Source organism: Salvelinus sp. IW2-2015, linkage group LG17 (assembly GCF_002910315.2).
Source record: "Salvelinus sp. IW2-2015 linkage group LG17, ASM291031v2, whole genome shotgun sequence".
Lineage (NCBI taxonomy): Eukaryota > Metazoa > Chordata > Actinopteri > Salmoniformes > Salmonidae > Salvelinus > Salvelinus sp. IW2-2015.
In genome coordinates this window covers 17,569,220-17,591,964 of record NC_036857.1, presented here as the reverse complement: position 1 = coordinate 17,591,964, position 22,745 = coordinate 17,569,220, and positions in this window count along the sequence as shown.

Below are 22,745 nucleotides of genomic sequence, written 5' to 3'. Positions count from 1 at the left end.
TCGCATTTAGATAGTAGAATTGGCCTGATTTTAATATATCTATGTTGTATTCTCTGGTTATGTTATCCCAGTGTACTCAAGCTTAAAGGGTTGAACTGAAGATTGTGCCAGAATCTTCAGTTCAATCAGGAGAGACTGTTTCAGGACAGCTGTTTTCAGTACAGCTGGTTTCAGGACCACTGTTTTCAGGAGCTTTATGGTCAGGATATGATGATGCTCATCTGCAGATCTCTTTTAACTGGACAAGCTTGAGTGTTTTATTGCAACTTCATTTGAATAGACAGAGTTGATTTTTCAATGGAATTTGGAGCATGCTACTGTACCTTGGGTCCAATGATGTCATGGAGGGAAGATGCTAAGCTAATGTTKATCTCTGTGTACTGTAAGTAGGCTTTTTGGCAAAGTCTGGATCCATAGATTACATTACTTGCTAGTTAAATATTATTTGTAATTTGGAAGGACTTCCACTTTAAATCTACTAGCATGCAGTGCTCTCTCCAACAACATCCTTTGTTTTCTTTCAGTCAAATGCTCAGAAACCACTCTGTCAAAAAGCTGTAGTAATGAGGTCATCAAAATGTCACTTTCCATAAGCATCCCTCTTCAGTAGCGTACAACAAATTACTTCATTATGATGGTGTCATGAGCTCCATGTCATGCCAGATGACATTTAGCTTTTGACTCTAGCCATATTACTGTTACTTGAGTCTATCCCCGCTATCAAGAAGGCGAGGTCAGTATAGGTGCATCAAAGCTGGGACAGAGGCTCTGAAAAACAGTTTCTATCTCAAGGCCATCAGACTGTTAAACAGACATCACAAGCACATTAGAGGCTGCTGCATAGACTAGAAATCACTGGCCACTTTAAGGAATGGAACATTAGTCACTTTAATAATGTTTACATATCTGCCATTATTCATCTGATATGTATATACTGTATTATATACTATTCTACGGTATCTTAGTCACTTAATAATGTTTACATATCTGGCATAACTCATCTCATATGTATATACTGTATTCTATACTATTCTACGGTATCTTAGTCACTTAATAATGTTTACATATCTGGCATTACTCATCTCATATGTATATACTGTATTATATACTATTCTACTGTATATTATTCTGTTCCGCTCTGACATATATGTATATAGTCTTAATTCATTCCTACTTAGATTTGTGTGTATTGGGTAGGCGTAGAAGCACATGCATTTCACTAACATCTGCCTATCACGTGTATGTGACCAATACAATTTGATMTGATTTGATTAMCCATATTACTGTTGCCTCATTCCACATGTGACATAAGTAGCTGTTAGTGTTTTCTTTGAGGTGAGAGACGAGTCTGCTACAGAGGAATACGAGAACAAAGAAGTACACACCATCTCTGTTGGAAAATTAGGCTAAACAGGCCTGGGCCTGTTTGTTGGTAGGCCCTCAGGCAAAATCACATTCCTGCTGAAAGTGGTGTTAGCAGGCCAGTAGGGGGCAGCTTTTCCTCCGATGCCCCGAGGCAGTAGTGACAGGGATACTGTGCCCTGTGGGGTGCTGTCATTTGGTTTGGTTGTTAACAGAGAGGAAGAGGCGAAGCGAGAGGTTCGACTCTGCCCAAAATCTATCCGTGCAAATAACACACTTGTAGGGTTAAGCAGACCAAGTGAGGAGATTTTGTTATTGGGGCAATGAGAGTGTAGAATCTGGTCAAGATTAAAGTGAATTGCTGTTTTGATAAGTGAGACTTATTTGATTAAATATTAGTTTCATAATGCTTAGGATGTTACGAGTGTATTGATATTTCTATAAGATCATTGGCTAGAATGTTCCCACCTGATCTCGTCTCCTCCCGCCTGCCTTTCGCCTTAGCGGAAATGTATTTCCATTCTTAGAGCGGAAGAGGACAGCCAGGAGTCATCAAGCCAGGTAGTCCTGAGTCATGGTCCTAGGGCTCAGGTCCTCCGGGAGGGGAGAGAGAGAGAGATGGGAGAATTAGAGGGAGAATACAGGACAACAGATAAGACCAGAGAATTTCACCAGATAGGACAAGGACAGAGTGACCCTAGCCCCCTGGCACATAGACTATTGCAGCATAAATACTGGAGGCTGAGACAGGGGAGGTCGGGGGACACTGTGGCCCTGTCCGACGATACCCCCGGAGAGCGCCAAKCAGGCAGGATATAACCCCACCCACTTTGGCAAAGCACAGCCCCCACACCACTCGAGGGATATCAACAGGCCACCAACTTACTACCCTGAGACAGGCTGAGTATATCCCACAAAGATCTTCTCCACCTGACAGGAAGATCACATCAGTGACTCAAGCCACTCAAGTTGAGTATAGTGAAAAAAGCCCTCACGATGTGACGCACCCCTCCTAGGGACAGCATGGAATTAATTATATGCCATGTGCATTTGTTTATGTCTGATTTCGAGACATGACACATGTAACAGTTCCTAGGCCGTCATTGTAAATAAGAATTTTTTCTTAACTGACTTGCCTAGTTAAATAAAGGTTAAATAAAAAATTACAAAAATTAAAACATGAAATACCTCCCAAATGAAATGTTTATCTTGTGAAGCAACACATTTGTGCACTAGAATTTCATGCTTGTTTAATTATATAAAAGTGGAACATGAATTGAATCATTCAGGTCATGAGTGTGTCCCAGAGTTGATGGGTTTATTGATCCCCTTTCCACTCAATGGAAGTCACCCTCGGAGTTTCGTCAGTAACACATGACAACAGGTGGTTTGGGGTTCACCGTATGTCTAACAGAAACTTTTATTTTCCATGATAGAATTGGCTGTGATCCGCCATTAACTGATGTATGGTGAGAGTCTGATGTATGGTGAGAGTCCTTAACACTGTGTGTTACCCGGTGGGGTGTTGAACATGGAAGATGGATGAGATGGGTTACCAATGCAATATACAGGGCTTGAGGACCTGGCGAATGACATAATATTAACCTTATCCATCATGAAAATCCATCATGATAAAAATCCATCATTATAGTCAAGAGTGACATGCTGCTAAAAATATAAAATTCATTAGGCATGGTATTTCATTCATATCATTACATGCACTCTACCTATATGTACAGTATTTACAGAAGCCATAACCACTAGCACAATGGTATTCTATGAATACCATGAAGTGTGGAGGAATTACTTGTGATGCGGAAAGTGTTAAACATTCTAATTGCCCCTCCTTTGGGGATTTAATCTGGGACAAACCTCATCATCAATGATGTGAACCAGCCTCTAATACAATTAATCCTTCCTGTTCACTCCAGCTCCACACACGCACGCACACACACATGCACATACACACATACGCTCACACACTCATTCAAAGGCAGACACAAACACACTCATTCAAATGCACATGCACGTTATTTGTCACATGCGCCGAATACAACAAGTGTAGACTTTACCGTGAAATGCTTACTTACAAGCCCTTAACCAACAGTGCAGTTCAAGAAGAAGAAAATATTTACCAAGTAGACTAAAATAAAAAGTAACACAATAAGAATAACAATAACGAGGCTATATACAGGGGGCACTCGGTACCGAGTTAGTGTGCAGGGTTACAGGCTAGTTGAGGTAATTTGTACATGTAGGTGGGGGCAAACTGACTATGCATAGGTAACAAACAAACAGTGAGTCGCAGKAGTGTACAAGGGGGGTCAATGTAAATTGTCCGGTGGCGATTTTTGTGAATTGTTCAGCAGTCTAATGGCTTGGGGGTAGGAGCTGTTGAGGAGCCTTTTGGTCCTAGACTTGGCGCTTCAGTACCGCTTTCCGTGCGGGAGCAGAGAAAACAGTGATGCAATGATGCAACTGGGCCAGGATGCTCTCGATGGTGCAGCTGTAGAACCTTTAGAGGATCTGGGGGCCCATGCCAAATCTTTTCAGTCACCTGAGGGGGAAAAGGTTTTGTTGTGCTCTCTTCACGACTGTCTTGGTATGTTTGGACCATGATAGTTCGTTGGTGATGTGGACACCAAGGAACTTGAAACTCTCGACCCACTCCACTGCAGCCCCGTTGATGTTAATGGGGGCCTGTTCGGCCCGCCTTTTTCTGTAGTCCACAATCTGCTCCTTTGTCTTGCTCACATTGAGGGYGAGGTTGTTGTCCTGCCAGTTCTCTGACCTCCTCCCTATAGGCTGTCTCATCGTTGTCAGTGATCAGGCCTACCACTGTTGTGTCGTCAGCAAACTGAATGATGGTGTTGGAGTCGTGTTTGGCCACGCAGTCGTGGGTGAACAGGGAATACAGGAGGGAACTATGTACACACCCCTGAGGGGCCCCAGTGTTAAGGATCAGCGTGGCAGACATATTGTTGCCTACTCTTACCACCTGCGGGCGGCTCGTCAGGAAGTCCAGGATCCAGTTGCAGAGGGAAGTGTTTAGTCCCAGAGTCCTTAGCTTAGTGGAATGCACACACACACATGTACACACACACTCATTCAAAGGCACACACAAACACACTTTCATTTTCCACAGGAAAATCTATCATCCCTCCAAGACTAGAGAGGAGTAAGCAAGGCACGACACTGACAACCCGGCTCCTTTGTAAACAGATACTTTTACACTTAGTTAGTTTTAAGGTTGACTGCCCCAGTTACTGTACTGGGGGYAAAAGAGACTTACAGCATTTCAAAGGCATGCCCCAAGGGAGGCGTGAGGCAGGCGGCTTAGAGAGCTAAAATGAATGAGATCTGGTAGAGTGGAACAAATGTATTGGAATTGGAGTCTAAAAAGATACTCAAAGAGCCCGAGATGCAAAGGCGAGCTCCCACGGGGGAACTTGGCACAGTGTGGCGTGGCCCACGTGGACTGGAAGGGGGAGCGAGGGGTTATGGAACATTAGCTCCCTTTCTCCTACACAGGAAATCAACACCATCATAATTTGCCATTCTAATAGAGCAAGGTGCAGGAGCTAATGCACACTGTCACAGGAAATTCAAGAGACAGCCCCCGCCCCACCTTACGTAGGCTTTAATGATAGTCTTCTAAATGTTGCTCCTCATTTAGATGTAATCAGGACAGTCTTATCCGAAAAGATGAAAGACTCCTCTATTCTGGGGTTCATTCCATTTATACTCCATAAATGACATAGCCACTTAATTCATCAGCATGATATCTCACCCTTACACAGGAAAGTGGAGCAATCCATATTTCGTGAAATGGGCGGCGGCAAGAATGGCGCGATCCAACAAGACAAGAATTATAACACTGATAAATATTGCAACCACACGAAAATAAGACACCTCTCGTCACATAATGGATCAGCTTTAATTAGGTTTCCATGATATAGATGTATGACTACCATCCGTAATGTGTTGCTTTCAGGCCCTTTTCTTGATCAAATGTTTCATTTTACAATTTTGTACGTCACAGGCACTTTGGGGAGACAGAGTGACTCAGTGTTCTGGGGACTTTGTGCAATACATCAGAGCATCGTCACACACTCGATTTACCTAGCATGCAGCGTGATGAGAGGACAGGGTCACGGAATGAAGAGGAGGGTCATCTCCTGCCTGTGAATAGACATTAGGACAGTGCCTTCYGAAAGTATTCACAACCCTTGACTTTTCCACATTTTGTTGTGTAACAGCCTGCATTTAAAATTGATTAAAGTGAGATTTTGTTTTTAGACCTTTTTACACATGTATTTTATATTAAAGCAATAATAGTGGTTACTGTAACATAATCTTTGAATTACTACTAAGATTAAACCTTACACGTAAAATTATCTGAAAGGTCCCTCAGTTGAGTAGTTCATTTCAAGCACAGATTCAACATAAAAAAGACCAGGGAAGTTTTACAATGCCTCGCAAAGAAGGGCACCGATTGGTAGATGGGTTAAAAATAAATAAAAGCAGACAATGAATATCCCTTTGACCATGGTAAAGTTATTAATTAAGCTTTGGATGGTGTATCAATWCACCCAGTCACTACATCCTTCCTAACTCAGTTGCCAGAGAGGAAGGGAACCTCGCAGGGATTTCAACATGAGGCCAATGGTGACTTTTAAACAGTTACAGAGTTTAATGGTTGTGATGGGAGAAAACTGAGGATGGAGCAAAAACATTGTAGTTACTCCACAATACTCACCTAAATGAAAAGTGAAARGAAGGAAGCCTTTACAGAGGACAAATATTTCAAATATGCATCCTGTTTGCAACAAGACACTACAGTAATACTGCAAAGGAAATGTGGCAAAGAAACAAACTTTTTGTCCTGAATACAAAGCATAATGTTTGGGGCAAATCCAGCACAACACATAACTGAGTACAACGCTTTCCAATAGACATTGGGAGACAGATTCACCGTTCGGCAAACAATAACCAAAAACACAAGGCCAAATCACCACTGGAGTGGATTACCAAGACAACATTGAATGATCCTGAGTGGCCCAGTTGCAGTTTTGACTTACATCTGCTTGACAATCTATGGCAAGAAATGAAAATGGCTGTCTAGCAATGATCAGCAACCAACTTGACAGAGCCTGAAGACTTTTTTACAGAATAATATTGTACGCCCCAGAGTCGCCCGCCAGCCACGAGCAGCCAGAGTCGCCCGCCAGCACGGAGCAAGGCCAGAGTCGCCCGCCCAGCCACGAGCAGCCAGAGTCGCCCGCCAGCCACGAGCAGCAGAGTCGCCCGCCAGCCACGAGCAGCCAGAGTCGCCCGCAGCCACGAGCAGCCAGAGTCGCCCAGCCACGAGCAGCCACAGTCGCCCGCCAGCCACGAGCAGCCAGAGTCGCCCGCCCAGCCACGAGCAGCCAGAGTCGCCCGCCAGCCACGAGCAGCAGAGTCGCCCGCCAGCCACGAGCAGCCAGAGTCGCCCGCCAGCCACGAGCAGCCAGAGTCCCCCGCCAGCCACGAGCAGCCAGAGTCGCCCGCCAGCCACGAGCAGCCAGAATCGCCCGCCAGCCACGAGCAGCCAGAGTCGCCCGCAGCCACGAGCAGCCAGAGTCGCCCGCCAGCCAGACCCGCCCCTCAGTCCGGACTGCCCCTCAGTCCAGTGGCGCCCTATGGGATGGTATTCAGTCCGGGACTCGCCGTTCCAGAGGCGCCACCAAAGCGGGTAGTGTCTATGGTGGAGGGGGTCCACGTCCGCACCCGAGCCGCCACCATAGGAAGGCCCACCCGGACCCTCCCCTTCTGTGTCAGGTTTTGCGGCCAGAGTCCGCACCTTTGGGGGGGGGTACTGTCACACCCTGGCCTTTGTTATATATATTTTCTTGATTAGTTTAGTTAGGTCAGGGTGTGACATGGGGATGTTTGTGTGTTTTGTCTAGTTTAGGGTGTGTGTATTGTTTAGGTTTTGTAGTATGTATGGGGTTGTGTTCAGTGTAGGTGTTTAGAAAAGTCTATGGTTGCCTGATTTGGTTCTCAATCAGAGACAGCTGGTTATTGTTGTCTCTGATTGGGAGCCATATTTAAGGCAGCCATAGGCTTTAGGTGTTTGTGGGTAATTGTCTGTGTCTATGTTGCATGTTTTTTGCACTTAGTCATTTATAGCTTCACGTTCGTCTATTTGTTGTTTTGTTTAGTTTTTTCTTCTTCTAAATAAAGAGAAGATTTATTTTTCACACGCTGCGCCTTGGTCTCTCTCTCTCTCCTTGACGATCGTGACAGAATTACCCACCAACAAGGGATCAAGCAGCGTGTCAAGTGGCAACAGGAGCAAGGAATAAAGGATTCATGGACATGGGAGGAAATATTGGATTGTAAGGGACCTTGGCACAACCGGGAGAATATCGCCTCCCTCGTGAAGAGCTGGAGGCAGCGAAAGCCGAGAGGAGGCGATATGAGGAGGCAGCACGGAGGCAAGGCTGGAAGCCCGCAAGTACAACCCAAAAATTTATTGGGGGGGGTGGCTAAGAGGTAGTGGGCCGAGGGCAGGTAGGAGACCTGCGCCACTTCCCAGGCTAACCGTGGAGAGCGGGAGTACGGGCAGACACCGTGTTACGCAGTAGAGCGCACGGTGTCTCCTGTACGTGTTCATAGCCCGGTGCGGGTTATTCCACCTCCCCGCACTGTAGGGCTAGATTGGGCATTGAGCCAGGTGCCATGAAGCGGCTCAACGCGTCTGGTCTCCAGTGCGTCTCCTCGGGCCGGCATACATGGCACCAGCCTTACGCATGGTGTCCCCGGTTCGCCTACATAGCCCGGTGCGGGTTATTCCACCTCCCCGCACTGGTCGGCGACGGGGAGCATTCAACCAGGTAAGGTTGGGCAGGCTCGGTGCTCAAGGGAGCCAGTACGCCTGCACGGTCCGGTATTTCCGGCCACCTCCCGCCCCAGTCCAGTTCCACCAGTGCCTACACCACGCACCAGGCTTCCAGTGTGTCTCCAGAGCCCTGTTCCTCCTCCACGCACTCGCCCTATGGTGCGTGTCTCCAGCCCGGTACCACCAATTCCGGAACCACGCACCAAGCCTCCTGTGCGTCTCCAGAGTCCTGTGCATCCTGTTGCTGCTCCCCGCACTCGCCCTGAGGTGCGTGCCCTCAGCCCGGTACCACCTGTGCCGGTACCACGCACCAGGCCTATAGTGCGCTTTGAGAGCCCAGTGTGTCCTGTTACTGCTCCCCGCACTAGCCCTGAGATGCGTGTCCCCAGCCCGGTACCACCAGTTCCGGCACCACGCACTAGGCCTAAGTGCGTATCCAAGGTCCAGTATGCCCTGTTCCTTCTCCCCGCACTAGCCTTCAGGTGCGTGTCCCCAGCCCGGTACCACCAGTTCCGGCACCACGCACCAGGCCTACAGTGCGCCTCAGCCGGCCAGAGCTGCCCGTCTGCCAAGCACCGTCAGAGCTGCCCATCTGCCAAGCACCGTCTGAGCTGCCCGTCTGCCAAGCACCGTCTGAGCTGCCCGTCTGCAAGCACCGTCTGAGCTGCCCGTCTGCCAAGCACCGTCTGAGCTGCCCGTCTGCCAAGCACCGTCTGAGCTGCCCGTCTGCCAAGCACCGTCTGAGCTGCCTGTCTGCCAAGCACCGTCAGAGCTGCCCGTCTGTCCCGAGCCGTCAGAGCTGCCCGTCTGTCCCGAGCCGTCAGAGCTGCCCGTCAGCCATGAGCAGCCAGAGTCGCCCGCCAGCCACGAGCAGCCAGAGTCGCCCGCCAGCCACGAGCAGCCAGAGTCGCCCGCCAGCACGACAGCCAGAGTCGCCGCGCCACGAGCAGCCAGAGTCGCCCGCCAGCCACGAGCAGCCAGAGTCGCCGCCAGCCACGAGCAGCCAGAGTTGCCCGCCAGCCACGAGCAGCCAGAGTCGCCCGCCAGCCACGAGCAGCCAGAGTCGCCCGCCAGCCACGAGCAGCCAGAGTCGCCCGCCAGCCAGGACCTTATTTGCACGCTTTGAGGACAATACAGTGCCTCTGACACGGCCCGCTATCAAAACCTGCGGGCTCTCCTTCACCGCAGCCAACCTGAGTAAAACATTTAAACGTGTTAACCCTCGCAAGGCGGCCGGCCCAGACGGTATCCCTAACCGCGTCCTCAGAGCATGCGCAGACCACCTGGCTGGTGCGGACATATTCAATAAATTCCTATCCCAGTCTGCTGTTCCCACATGCTTCAAGAGGGCCACCATTGTTCCTGTTCCGAAGAAAGCTAAGGTAACTGAGCTAAACGACTATCGCCCCGTAGCACTCACTTCCGTCATCATGAAGTGCTTTGAGAGACTAGTCAAGGATCATATCACCTGCACCCTACCTGACACCCTAGATCCACTCCAAAAGCCCCAATAGGTCAACAGAAGACGCAATCGTAATCACACTGCACACTGCACACTGCCCTAACCCATCTGGACAAGAGGAATACCTATGTAAGAATGCTGTTCATCGATTACAGCTCAGCATTTAACACCATAGTACCCTCCAAACTTGTCATTAAGCTCGAGACCCTGGGTCTCGACCCCGCCCTGTGCAACTGGGTCCTGGACTTTCTGATGGGCCGCCCCCCAGGTGGTGAGGGTAGGAAACAACATCTTCACCACGCTGATCCTCAACACTGGGGCCCCACAAGTGTGCGTTCTCAGCCCTCTAATGTACTCCCTGGTCACCCATGACTGCGTGGCCATGCACGCCTCCAATCAAGTTTGCAGACGACACTACAGTGGTAGGCTTGATTACCAACAACGACGAGACGGCCTACAGGGAGGAGGTGAGGGCCCTCGGAGTGTGGTGTCAGGAAAACAACCTCACACTCAATGTCAACAYAACAAAGGAGATGATCGTGGACTTCAGGAAATAGCAGAGGGAGCACCCCCCTATCCACATCGATGGGACAGTAGTGGAGAAGGTGGAAAGTTTGAAGTTCCTTGGCGTACCCATCACGGACAAACTGAAATGGTCCACCCACACAGACAGTGCCTCTTCAACCTCAGCAGGCTGAAGAAATGTAGCTTGTCACCGAAAACACTCACAATCTTTTACAGATGCACAATCGAGAGCATCCTGTCGGGCTGTATCACCGCCTGGATCACCGCCTGGTACGGCAACTGCTCCGCCCACAACCGTAAGGCTCTCCAGAGGGTAGTGAGGTCTGCACAACGCATCACCGGAGGCAAACTACCTGCCCTCCAGGACACCTACCCCACCCGATGTCACAGGAAGGCCAGAAAGATCATCAAGGWCAACAARCACCRGAGCCACTGRCTGTTCACCCTGCTATCATCCAGAAGGCGAGGTCAGTACAGGTGCGTCAAAGCTGAGACCGAGAGACTGAAAAACAGCTTCTATCTCAAGGCCATCAGACTGTTAAACAGCCATCACTAGCATTGAGTGGCTGCTGCCAACATAGTGACTCAAATCTCTAGACACTTTAATAATTAAAAATTGGATGTAATAAATGTATCACTAGTCACTTTAAACAATGCCACTTTATATAATGTTTACATACCCTACATGAATCATCTCATATGTATATACTGTACTCTATACTATCTACTGCATCTTGCCTATGCCGCACGGCCATCGCCCATCCATATATTTATATGTACATATTCTTATTCATTCCTTTACACTTGTGTGTATAAGGTAGTTGTTGTGAAATTGTTAGAATACTTGTTAGATATTACTGAACGGTCGGAACTAGAATCACAAGCATTTCACTACACTCGCATTTAACATCTGCGAACCATGTGCATGTGATCAATAAAATTTGATTTAATCTGATTTGATCTGATTTGAGATATGAAGTGTAGAAACTGTGACATACCTGAGTTTGTATGTATTGGTGCTGTAATGTTACTGTATGCTGTGGAGGTGGGGGAAAAGGCCTGTTTTTCAAGTCACAGAAAAGGTGTCAGATGCAAGTTCTCTCATTTTCAATCAATATCTTGAATAACCGCTCCTCAAAATGTAACGTTCTGTCCCTATTAAGAATTTCCAAAAGCATGTTTGCAAAAATAAATGTATTCCRACCGCTGCTAACACTTGTATTACATGTAGCATAGTGGGTAAGAGCATTGTGCCAGTAACCGAACGATTGCTGGTTCGAATCCCTGAGCCGACAAAGTGAAATAACTGCTAAAAATGTAAATATTACCATCATGCTGAATTTCAGACACAAATCAATTCTTGCTGTCTCTTTTCTAAATTTGTGATTGATTTGTGGTTTAAAACCTTTCTAGGACACGCGTTCCGCTAGCGGAACCCCTCGACAACATTCCGCTGAAAAGGCAGCGCAGGAAATTCAAAAATATTTTTMGGAAATATGTAACTTTCACACATTAACAAGTCCAATACAGCAAATGAAAGATAAACATCTTGTTAATCTACCCATCGTGTCCGATTTAAAAAATACTTTACAGCGAAAACACAACATATGATTATGTTAGATCACCGCCAAGTCCAAAAAACACAGCCATTTTCCCAGCCAAAGATAGGAGTCACAAAAAGCAGAAATAGAGATAAAATGAATCACTAACCTTTGATGATCTTCGGCGCTCAGATAGAAAAATAAATTCTCCGCCATGTTGGAGTCAACAGAAATACGAAATTACATTATAAATATTCCCTTACCTTTGATGATCTTCATCAGAATGCACTCCCAGGAATCCTAGTTCCGCAATAAATTGTTGTTTTGTTCGATAATGTCCATTATTTATGTCCAAGTAGCTACTTTTGTTAGCGCGTTTAGTACACACATCCAAACGCTCGTGCAGGTCCAGGCGAACGTCGGACGAAAACTTCAAAAAGTTATATTACAGGTCGAATAAACTTGTCAAACTAACTATAGAATCAATCTTTAGGATGTTGTTATCCTAAATATACAATAACGTTCCAACCGGAGAATTCCTTTGTGTCTGTAGAAGTAATGGAACACAAGTCCATGTCATTTGGAATGRGCATGACCAGGACCTGGCACTCTGCCAGACCACTGACTCAAACAGCTCCCATCCGGCTCAACATCACAGTAGAAGCTTCATTCAACGTTCTACAGACTGTTGACATCTAGTGGAAGGCATAGGAAGTGCAAACAGATCCATATGCCACTGGGATTTCAATAGGCGATGTGTTGAAAATTGACCAGCCTCAGAATTCCCACTTCCTGTTTGGGTTTTTGCCTGCCATATGAGTTKTGTTATACTCACAGACATCATTCAAACAGTTTTAGAAACTTCAGAGTGTTTTCTATCCAATAGTAATAATAATATGCATATATTAGCATCTGGGACAGAGTAGGAGGCAGTTCACTTTGGGCACGCTATTCATCCAAAGTGAAAATGCTGCCCCCTATCCCTAAAAAGTTAAAACAAATCTCCTGACTACAGTACATGTACAAATGCCTCGACCAACTACTCGCAATGCTTGTTCAGTAGGCAAGCCAATAAGTTCACTTATGGTAAAAAGAAAGCACAACAACATCCCAAATTGAATTATTCGTATCTGATTCAGGAAATAGATACTGTTTTACAGCTATTCTCATAGTTAGTGCCCAGGAGAGGGTGAAATCGAAGTTAACAATAGCAAAAAGAGTGGTGGTATAGAGGAGGATAACCTGCAATCGTTAAACTGATAAATTACTTTTTGGGTCACTGTAGGTTAAACCATTAGGCAATTATGTAATCTTGCTCATGCATAATGTGAAAGTTMTTGAATTTCATCAATAGACTTTTAAGAGTAAAATTAGTAAGTTGATCAAAAATGATTGGAGCGATGTTTGTCCTATGGTGTTTTGACCTATTGTGGACCCAACTTCCATCCTTTTAAAAGGAAATTTGACACCTTGGGGGAGATGATCCCACTGGGCACAGATGTCAGTTGTCAACTAATGTGAATTCAATGTGAAATCAACTAAAAATGTAGATTAAAAGTTAGGTGAAAAAATACGAAATTCCGTAAATGTATGACTTTTTCCAAATCCAATAAGTTTTCCACATTGATTCAATGTCATCACATTCAATTTTTGGGGTGGAAATTACGTGGAAAAAACATTGATTCAACCAGTTTTTGCCCAGTTGGATGGCTGCTTGTCAACTCACAACATAACATAATGCTTTTGAAATTATTTCACATAAAACAACCTAGTATAGAACTAATACATTAATTGGAGCCAATCTATCCCATTCATTTACATAAGGCCGGCAGATTTCTTCTCATGGAAACTTTGATCTTAGGGTGAAATGTACTTTTCATGAACAAAATCGCAAGTTTCAGTCTAAATGTTAGAATGGAGACACAAATTAAGCTATTGGTAGAGCTACTTTTATAAGGCAAAGTCTTGAAAGGATATAATAATCTTCTATAAATGAAACTAGCCATGAACATATTTAGTAAATACTTAAGGGACTAATACCGTACTGAAGAGAGCACAATCAAATTATTTCTGGTAGCTTTTTGTCTTGTCTGCACCCTTGATTGTTTAAATAACATTGTTCAGAAAAGGTAAATTGTGTAATTATAAAACTGTGTCTAAGACATGCCCACACTGAAGAACAGTTGTCCACAGAGTCAATTATGCCATATCTATAGTCTTTTTTTAACATTTTATAATTTTTWAAAAACCTTTTAACCCTTTTTTTCACCCCAATTTTCGTGATATCCAATTGGTAGTAACACTCTTGTCCCAACGCTACAACTCCCGTACGGACTCGGGAGAGGCGAAGGTCGAGAGCCATGCGTCCTCCGAAACCCGACCCTGCCAAGCCGCACTGCTTCTTGACACAATGCTTGCTTAACCCGGAAGCCAGTCACACCAATGTGTAGGAAGAAACACAGTACAACTGGCGACCGTGTCAGCGTCCATGCGCCCGGCCCGCCACAGGAGTCATTAGAGCACGATGGGACGAGGACATCCCTGCCAGCCAAACCCTCGCCTAACCTGGACGACACTGGGTCAATTGTGCGCAGCCTGATGGGTCTCCCGGTCGCGGCCAGCTGCAACACAGCCTGGGATCGAACCCGGATTTGTAGTGACAACTCAAGCAAGGCGATGCAGTGTCTTATATGCTGACCACACCGCTTGCGTGCGTTCGCCATCGAGCACATGTTGATTTTGTCACACACACCAGACACGATCACGACACGTAGGTTGAAATATCAAAACAAACTCTGAACCAACTATATTAATTCGGGGACAGGTCGAAAAGCATTKAACATTTATGGCAATTTAGCTAGCTAGCTTGCTGTTGCTAGATCATTTGAGCTGGGATATAAACATTGGGTTGTTATTTTACCTGAAATGCACAAGGTCCTCTACTCCGACAATTAATCCACAGATAAAAGGGTAAAAGAGTTTGTTTCTAGTAATCTCTCCTCCTTCAGGCTTCTTCTTCTCCTTTGGAATTTATATGGTGGTTGGCAACCAACTTTAAGGTGCATTACCCACACCAACTGGACTGGAGTGGGAACCTCGGTTCATCTTTCAATCACCCACGTGGGTATATGCTCCTAAAAACCAATGAGGAGATGGGTGAAGCGTGACTTGAAGCACATCAAGCATCACAAATGGAACCAAGTTCTATTTTAGTGCCTGGCTACGCAGACGCTCGTTGACGCATGCGAGCAGTGTGGGTGCAATGATTGACTAACATTCATGTGTACATTTATCTTGCAACGCTCGAGATGTGGTCAGCATGTTAGACGATTGAGCCACTCGGCAGGCCGCCATATCTATACTCTACAGCCTACAGCCAGAGCTGTGATATCGACTGGCCTTCGGACCAACATTACACTCTGAAAATGTGTTACACATTGCATGTTAGATCTGGCCACAGTGAGAGTTCCCCAGTGGCAACAGCATGTTGAGTGAATCTATGAAGTGGACACAGAGCTGAATACCAAAGGATTTAGCCACCTGATCTGGACACCAAGAAGACCGACTATCTGGCCTGGCTTGTCCACATGTAGAGATGAGAGAGAGATTTAATTGGATTGCAATTTTGTATAGTTCTGTTTTTTTGGTTTTTTTTTTACATCAGAGCCAACTTAGTACTTAGCACGCTCGTTAAGAGAGAGCTGAGACAGTCAGTGTCAAAAGCCATTGTAAAATGGCTTAACTTCTACCTCAACAAGAGTAACTGAAATGGTCTCAGCCATTTGCACCACCCCAGGGCATGGTAAACTAGACATTTGAGACACACACCCTACAATGAATTAGAGGGTTTTCAGCAGTTCCTGTACATTACCATAATCTAAGTGATGAACGTAGCCATATATTATTCATAGAATAGTGATTAATTGGTTGCCCGCCATATTCTCTACCATAAAAAGCTGTCATTACATTCTAATTAATTCTACATGAAGTAACAAAGGACCTGGTTACTTTAATCATAATCATTTATTACGCTCAACTCACAAAACAGTTAGATAAATACTGTAGAGAAATAATTGCRTTGGGGAAAAAACTCTTACTTGCTGTTGATCATGGACTCTTGTAACAATACTACATAACAATTAGGAAGAGCGCACACAGCTTCTCTGCTGATTAATTACTCTCTCCTAAGTGTGCTTTCATATTTATTTATTTTGAATCTAACTATAACAACAGTTAGATCCCACATTCTTCCATGCATGTAAGGCCGGGTTGTGTTTATTATCCCAATCTGGCAACCGCACGGACTGTGGTTGGTTGAGCTGTAAGCTCACTCAGACCTGTCCAGGGAGATTTGCCCATTGACAGTGAGAGAATGGAGATTCATTCATTTAATTCATTTAATGGGTTGCCAGATGCGAACACGAGGCTTTTGACATAGCCTGTACGGCCAGAAGGGGAACTGAATCACTTTTCAGTGACCGAAGGTGATCTGGTGAGCTTAAAAACCTCAATAACCCTGAGCCTCGCATCAACCTGTATGGTCAGAGCTCCCTCAGAGGAAGCCGGCTGACATCTTGCATCTGGGACCCTGAGTAGACCCTGTTTAAAACATCAGAAGGAATAGGGGGTTTGATTGAACACAAGTGGGGCTGGGCTCAGAGGTGTTAACCCTTAGTGACTGGGAGATTTACGAAGAAGATGGATGGTATTTTTAAACGTCCTTTTTAATCCTGACGGGTGAAGGGGAGGGGGGGTCTTATACCTCGGCTTGACTCCAGGGAGGGCTTCGTCTTGCCTCAACGGCAGCTCTCGATCAGCATCCTAATCATGGAGACTTTACTTCCTGGCCGATTCCATGACAGTGTAGCCTGAAAATATTTGTGATGTCTCAGATTGTTCTGGCCATTCTCAAATAAAAAGTGAATTGGGAGGAAGGATGTTTGATATGGTTTTTACATTTGTAACACAAACCATTTTTAAGAAAATCATGATGAAAGCGGCCCTTTACAATGATCTGTGAACCGTACATGATACAGACAACACCTTGGTGGCATTATACTCCTAATAATGTGCTCTAAAATAAATGTTGCAACATTCTAAAATTACATTTTGCACATGAATTTACTCAACATTAAAACTATTAATATTAATATCTCAAAAGTACCCTTTTTGATTTTGTTCATTTTTTGACATATTGTTTTAAACTATATACTCTACAAGTACATCACGTTTGCAAAGTGGGCTCTCGGTTACTTTTAAAGTTACGATACATTTTATGAGCACCWCCAACACAGTGAATGGGACAATCCATTCAAAGGAAATTCCCTCCGCTGGTGATTTGCTGAATGTGCAATCCTACAGGAAGGCTGTGAAATGTTAATGACCTATAATGCCAATTTCTATGTATAAAATGTATAATTTCATCTAAAGTAGCTTAGAGCCCACTCTGGACATGTTATGTGTTTGAAGAGTTTAAAAATAAGCTAAATCACAAAGGGTACTTTTGAGATATGAAAAGTAATATGTTAAATGTTGAATAAATGAATGTGGAAATTGCATTTCAAAATATAGACATTTTAGAGCCCACTATACGGAGTATAATGACACCAAGATGTTGTCTCTACCATGTACCGTTCACAAATTACAAGGTCTTATAGGTGGCATGTTAACAGTACATTCGGAAAGTATTCAGACCCCTTGACCTTTGCTACATTTTTGTTATGTTACAGCCTTATTCTAAAATCTATTAAATAAAATAAAAATATCATCAATCTACACACAATACCCCATAATGACAAAGAGAAAACAGCTTTTTAAAAATGTTTMAWAATGTATTTATTTTTAATTATGAAATACCTTATMTACATAACTATTCAGACWCTTTGCTATGAGACTCGAAATAGAGCTCKGKTGCAWCCTGTTTCCATTGATCATCCTTGAGATGTTTCTACAACTTGATTGGAGTCCACCTGCGGTAAATTCAATTTATTGGACTTGATTTGGGAAAGGTACACACCTGTTTATATAAGGTCCCACAGTTGACACTGCATGCCAGAGCAAAAACCAAGCCATGAGGTCAAAGGAATTGTCTGTCGAGCTCCGAGACAGGTTTGTGTCGAGGCACAGATCTGGGTAAGGGTCCCCAAGAACAGAGTGGCCATCATTCTTAAAAGGAAGAAGTTTGGAAACACCAAGACACTTCCTGGAGCTGGAAGCCCTGGACAAACTGAGTAATCGGGGTACAAGGGCCTTGGTCAGGGAGGTGACCAAGAACTCGATGGTCACACTGAAAGAGCTCCAGAGTTCCTATGTGGAGATGGGAGAGGACAACCATTTCTGCAGCACTCCACCAATTATGATACATTGGCCAGACGGAACCACTCCTCAGATAAAGGCACTTGACAGCCCGCTTGGAGTTTGCCAAAAGACACCTAAAGGACTCTCAGACCATGAGAAACAAGATTATCCGGTCTGATGAATCCAAGATTGAACTCTTTAGCCTGAATGCCAACCATCACGTCTGGAGGAAACCTGGCACCATCCCTACGGTGAAGCATAGGGGTGGCAGCATCTTGCTGTGGGGATGTTTTTCAGCAGCAGGAACTGGGAGACTAGTCAGGATTGAGGGAAAGACGAACYGAGCAAAGTACATATTCGAGTCCATATTAACAAAGAAAATGGAAAGACTAATAGTACAGATATATAGCAATAGATACTGTACCATAGATGCTCAGAATAAGTTAGAGGAAAAACAAAAATAAATGGAGGAACTTATTCAAGAAAGATCAAGTGTAATATATTACAAAAATAAAGCGAACTGGAAGGAATATGGGGATAAATGCATCAACTTGTTTTTTAATCTTCCACTTAGAAATGGTACCAAAAATAATTTACTGAAACTTGTTACTCATGATTAACCAAACAATAATTTGAAAGAGCAAGTAAAGTACTTTAAGGATATGTTTTTGTTTTAGTTTCCTCCATCTCCACTAACCGAAGCTAATTGTATGGAGAAAAAATATATATTAATAATGTAAAATTAACAGCTGTACAGAGACTCATGTGAAGGCCAAATTACAGAGGAGGAACATCATGACGCAATTAAAGCCTTGAAATCTGGGAAAACAACAGGGTTGGATGGCATACCAGTGGAAGTACACCAAACCTTTTTTGATATACTCAGAGGACCGTTATTAGAATGTTTTAACCACGTCTATATACATGGTGGATTATCGGACACTCAACAAGAAGGACTGATTTCATTAATACTGAAACAGGATCCAAGTGGTAAATATAAAGATCCAGTCCATTTAAAAAAAATTGGAGGCCTGTTCTTGCAAAATGCTTAGCGCATAGAATTAAAAATGGTATTGGTATTCATAGCTGACTTTGAAAAGGCCTTTGATAAAGTACGACTGGATGCATTGAATAGTTACATTTTGGAGAATGGGTTACAGTTAGGTATAGTAACCCTAGGTGTAAAATAGTAAATAATGACAACTTCTCAAAAAGTTTTATACTGTCAAGAGGAGCAAAACAAGGTTGTTCACTATCGGCATATCTATTTATTATTGTCATCGAAATGTTAGGTGTTGAAATTGCTGATGATTCATGTTTTCTTTTAAATCCACAATTTGGACCCCTCCACAGCCTCATAGAGGATCTAGATACRTTTTCTAACCTCTCTGGATTAAAACCAAATTATGATAAGTGTACTATATTACATATTGGATCACAAAAAATACAACTTTTACGGTATCGTGTAGTTTACCAATAAAATGGTCTGATGGGGATGTGGACATACTCGGTATACATATCCTGAAAGTAAGAAATGATCTCACTCCAATACATTTTTATAGAAGATCTTGCTACCATGGAAAGAAAAATACCTGTCTATTTGTGGAAAAATCAGCCTGATTATCTCTTTAGTCAAGTCCCAGTTTACCTATTTGATTATGGTCTTGACTACACCTAGCGACCTGTTTTTTAAATTATATGAGCAAAAAAGATTCCATTTTATTTGAAATGGCAAGCCAGCCAAAATTAAAAGGGCCTGTTTATATAATGAATATGATTTCAGAGGACAGAAATGATAAAGGCGTCAGTCATACAAAAGATATGCTTAAATCTGAACTGGTTCTTTTAGCAAATGAATAAGAATGTCTCACCCCATGTTCAAGAATAGCCTTTTCCCCTTTATTCAGATTACAACCTCTCACTTTTGGATATTTGAAAATGAAATAATCTCCAAAATATTGTAATTTTAAAAACAAGCCATAGAKYGTTTGTTGCAATTTCAGTTTAATCCACCAGAAAAGACAGAACAAATCARACAACAAATATTGTGGTTAAACTCAAATATACTAATTGACAAAAAAACACATTATTTTTCAATAAAAAATGTAAAAAAGGTATAATCTTTGTAAATTATATCATAAATAGGACTGGTGGAGTCACACGTGCAGCTAACAACAATACATGGAAATGTCTGCTCTACCCAAAATTACAACCAACTAATTGCAGCCTTACTGCAACAATGGAAGAGGCAAGTGGAAGGGGGAAAAAGTAAGGAACTTCTCTGTTAGCCCTGCATTAAAGACCAAAATTGGTTAAAGAAAATTGTGATAAATAAAAATATATACCACTTTCATTAAAGGACAAACACATTTACAGCTGTGCCATATAGATTGCAAAATAGTTGGGAAGAGATTTTAGATGTACCGATTCCATGGAACATTGTTTATGAACTGATAAGCAAAACGACACCGGATTCAAAACTTAGAATTGTTCAATTTCAAATATTATAAAAAATAATTGCAACCAATGGAGTGTTAAATATGAGGGGGAAACAACCTTCCCAGCGCTGCAGATTTTGCTTGCGAAGAGACAGAGTCATTAGATCATTTATTTTGGTACTGTTTTTTTAAACGTGTTAACCCTCGCTGCAACAGCGCCTCTTCAACCTCAGGAGGCTGAAGAAATTTGACTGGTCACCCAAAACCCTGACAAACTTTTACAGATGCACAATCGAGAGCATCCTGTCGGGCTGTATAACAGCCTGGTATGGAAACTGCACAGCCCACAACCGCAAGGATCTCCAGACGGTGGTGGGGTCTGCACAACGCATCACCGGAGGCAAACTACCTGCCCTCCATGACACCTACAGCACCCGATATCACAGGAAGGCCAAAAATATCATCAAGGACATCAACCACCCGAGCCACTACCTGTTCACAATGCTACCATCCAGAAGGCGAGGTCAGTACAGGTGCATCAAAGCTGGGACCGAGAGACTGAAAATCAGCTTCTATCTCAAGGCCATCAGACTGTTAAACAGCAAGCACTAACTCAGAGATGCTGCTGCCTACATTGAGACCCAATCACTGTCCACTTTAATAAATTGATCACGAGTCACTTTATACAATGCACTCTAAATAATGTCACTTTAATAATGTTTACATATCTTACATTACTCATATCACATGCATGTACTGTATTTTATARCATCTATTGCACCTTGCCTATGCAGCTCGGCCATCGCTCATCCATATTGTCACGTCCTGACCATAGAAAGCCTTTATTTTCTATGGTAGAGTAGGTCAGGGCATGACTAGGGGCTTAGTCTAGTTTATGTTTTCTATGTGGGGTTCTAGTTTGTTTTTTCTATGTTGGTGTTTTAGTATGATTCCCAATTAGAGGCAGCTGGCTATCGTTGTCTCTAATTGGGGATCATACTTAAGTAGCACTTTTTCCACCTGTGTATTATGGGATATTGTTTGGAGTTAGTGCACTTTGCTCCTCTGTAGTCACGGTTTGTTTGTTTATTGTTTATTGTTTATTGTTTTGTTTTGTTTTGTTAAGTTTCACTATTAATAAAGCATGTGGAACTCTACATTCGCTGCGCCTTGGTCCGATATTCATTCCAACGTACGTGACACATATACTTACATGTACATATTCTCATTCACCCCTTTAGATTTGTGTGTATAAGGTAATTGTTGGGGAATTGTTAGATTACTTGTTAGATATTACTGCACTGTCGGAACTAGAAGCACAAGCATTTCACTACACTCGCAATTACAATTTGATTTGATTTTGATTTGATGTACCTTGTTTTTGGTCACAGGTCCAGGAATGGCTGAAGAATTGTAACATTTACCTGGAGTAGCTGCAGATAGCAATATTGGGTGATTTGAAAAGTCATAGTCAATCGATCAATAATATAATAATACTTTTAGCAAAAATGTTTATCGTTAATTTACAATCTGTAGAAACAATGAAAATAGAAAGGTTCAGAACTTTTGTGAAGCATCACAGCACAGTTGAAAAATATAGCATATAGAAATGCAATATGGATGGTGTTAAGAGATAGATGGGAGGGGTTGAATAGAGCTGAAGGGTGGGACTAATAACAACAAAATAACAAATGTAAAATATACTGTGTCTGTAAAAAGTATATAGGTTCAGAACTTTTTTGAAACAGCACAGTTAAAAATATATAGCAAATAGAAATCAAACTGGATGGATTTCAGAAATAGATGGGAGAGGTTGAGGGTAGAGGAAGGACACCTATTTTTGCTTTGTAATTATGTGGAACTGTGTGTAGATTGATGAGGGAAATGTTTTTTTAATCCATTTTAGAAGAAAGCTGTAACGTAACAAAATGTTGGAAAAGTCACCGGGTCTGAATACTTTCTGAATGTACTGTAGATCTATAAAGGCCCTAAAATGGCCACTTTCATTATGATTTTAAAAAGTATTATTGTTTGTGATACAAATGTAAAAACAATATGTCTAACATCTTTCCTCACAATGGAATCGCCCTACTCTTGAGTAGATTCCGCCTACATCTGATAGTATTTATTGCTCATTTGATGGTTGTCAGAACCAAGACTCCATTACATGATGCCACATTTTTCAGATATGCATGGATTCTTACACTATGTTACAATTGATAATCTTGTATAAAAAA